The 2,500-nt window shown below is 47.1% G+C and overlaps 1 protein-coding gene across 1 annotated transcript in view; it reads left to right on the top strand.

Moving 5' to 3' along the window:
- pag1 (phosphoprotein membrane anchor with glycosphingolipid microdomains 1) overlaps positions 1-2,500 on the top strand; it is a 38,092-nt gene that overhangs the window by 21,607 nt on the left and 13,985 nt on the right. The gene's annotated exons all lie outside the window — the stretch shown is intronic.

Genomic DNA, 2,500 nt, shown 5'->3' with positions numbered 1-2,500 from the left:
TTATGCAGTTTCAATTTCCCCATTTAGGGGAGGATGGATCAATTTCTCATGCTAAAAACATTAACCCTGAGGATGGGCAGCGTTGCCGTGGCAACACAAATTATGTCCCTTGATTTTCATGCTAGCAGACACACACACACACGCACCAGGACGTGGACAGGGATTAAGATCATTAGACGCAAGGTGACAGCTTCACACACATTTAAGAGTTGACACTTGTAGCTTTCTTTATTTTAAATGGCACATTTAATTCAGCAGATATGACTGTGTGTGTGTGTGTGTGTGTGTGTGTGTGTGTGTGTGTGTGTGTGTGTGCACTTTAATTGCATTGTCTCTGTCAAGGCGGGGTCCCTCTTGCACTGCAGCCTGTGGGAAGCAGTATTTCATCAACCCTCCCTGGGGATGGGTGGGTGTGTGGGTCACTATGACTATGTAGCTATATGCTCTATATATATATATATATATATATATTAGAGTCTCTTTCTTTTGGTTGCATTATGGTTTCTGCACATCTTGATGATCCCCCCACACTTTTCCTCTCTTGTATCTCTCGTGCTCTCCTCCCTCTTGGCAGCAGTCCCCCTATCCGTCTTCTCCCCTCCCCCATTCCTCCCACCCTCCAAATGGCCCCCCGGTCAGGATACAACATGGTCAGTGGCGTGTTTATCATCGGGTGCATCCATGTTCATTATATTTTTTTTCTCCCTTGCTCTTATAATGACCAGTGGAAATCCCCCACAAGCCCTTGTTGTGCATTCAGTTTGAATGTGTGTATTCATGTATAGGGATTTGATGTGAAGAAGTTATTTTTTTCCGTTTTCAATGGGTTTTATTCCACATTTGGCTCACAGCGCACACTGCTGTTGAAAATGAACACTCTAGTCATCACTTTCTTCTCTCCTATATGATAATTTTAGATTACTTTGAGTTTCCTGCAGTGCTCCACAATAGCAATGGCTGCTGAAAGAAAGTTTCTCCCCTAAAAAACTGGATTATTTATTATTGTGGAAATGCCTCTGGCTCTCCTCTGAGAAGCTTCCCGGGGCTCATTTCTCAGCAGCCACCCAGCTGTAAACCTTCCCCATCTGCATGCAGCCATGGGACCCTGCAGAGGGACGTGTCACAGTTCTCCCTGTGGATGTTAATTCTCTCTTCCTCCCGCCTGTCCTCGCTGCCGTCCAACAGCTTGTACAACAGATGACACACACACACACACACACACACTCTGCCTTGCTGCTACGCTTCACTGCAGTGTCAGGTAGGGTTCTGCCTGTAGAGCTGCAGGGCTCAGATTGAATTCCTTGGCTCTAGTTTCTTGCGTGGAAGGTTGTGCCTTGATGAGGCTTGTGGTTAGTCTCTGGGCTGCGTGTGTGTACAGCTGGATGAGGGTAGAATTTGGATTCCTGCCTTTTAATTCCCCAAACACATTCCTTTTTTTTCAAATGGCTTTTCCAGCCGGTTGTTTTCCATGGCATGAAACAGAAGATAGCCACACCAATTGTCTCTCCTCCAGGGCTCCTGTTTTCTTTCATCAAAGCCTGGAACCGCCGGGAGAAAGAGGAAGACGGCACAAGAGAGTACAGCTGCAGTCGTTGGCTCTGTGTCTTGTATCACATGGTGGTGTCCTGGGAAGAGTTATCGGCGGGGAAAAAACGATATTCAGAGCTATTATGTTTATCAAGTACTTAGAAATAAAGTGCATCCTTCGGGGGGGGGAGAATGAACAATTTCCTCCACACAGGTTTTCTGCTCTGCAGGGAAATATGTCGGCAACGTTATCCACGGCTGTGTTTGTAATAAACAGGTTCTTCAGTTAACACGGTGGAGTCTGTGTTGCTTTCGACCACATCTTGTGGTCTTCGTCAGCTGACGGAGATGCTCAGTTGTCATGGAGATTTGTCTTTTTCCGACGCTAGTGGCCATACTAAAACGGAGACAGGGGTTCAGATGTCCTCCGCGTATACAGTACGACCACCTGACCTCATTTCCATACGTAGGTCACATGACAACAGAGTGACACGTTCGATCCTGAACTTTTCCCGTCACTTCATCATCCTCCGTATGAGTTGCATTCAACAATTCTGTAGATTTTGTTTTTCTCTCTCTCTCTTCCAACATAAATGGCCCTGACGTGAAGAAGGGAATGTTGCCATGGAGACACAGTGCTGTGGCAGTCGGTAATTATTCTGGTTAAAGTGCCAGCTGAGACACACACACATGAGCTGGCACACAGTGGCAGATAGTGACACCTGGACGCCAGCCTCACAGGCGTTGGTCATGTTAAGGGTGGGAGACCCGATGATGTGTCGGCCACACGTGGACTCGGATTTGAAGTCCTCTCTCTAGCACCTTTTGGGAGGCCAAGGTCAAAATGTTTGAATGGACCTGAATGTACAAACCTGGGGAAATGGCGAAGCTTCAGAGGTTTGACAAAAGTCCGTCGACTCACAACACAGCTTGGGGAGCGAAACGACGCGCGTGTCCGCAATATTAAACGGCG

The sequence above is a fragment of the Eutrigla gurnardus genome, assembly GCF_963514095.1.
Source record: "Eutrigla gurnardus genome assembly, chromosome: 17".
Taxonomy (NCBI): Eukaryota; Metazoa; Chordata; class Actinopteri; order Perciformes; family Triglidae; genus Eutrigla; species Eutrigla gurnardus.
This window is presented reverse-complemented; position numbering and strand designations above follow the sequence as displayed.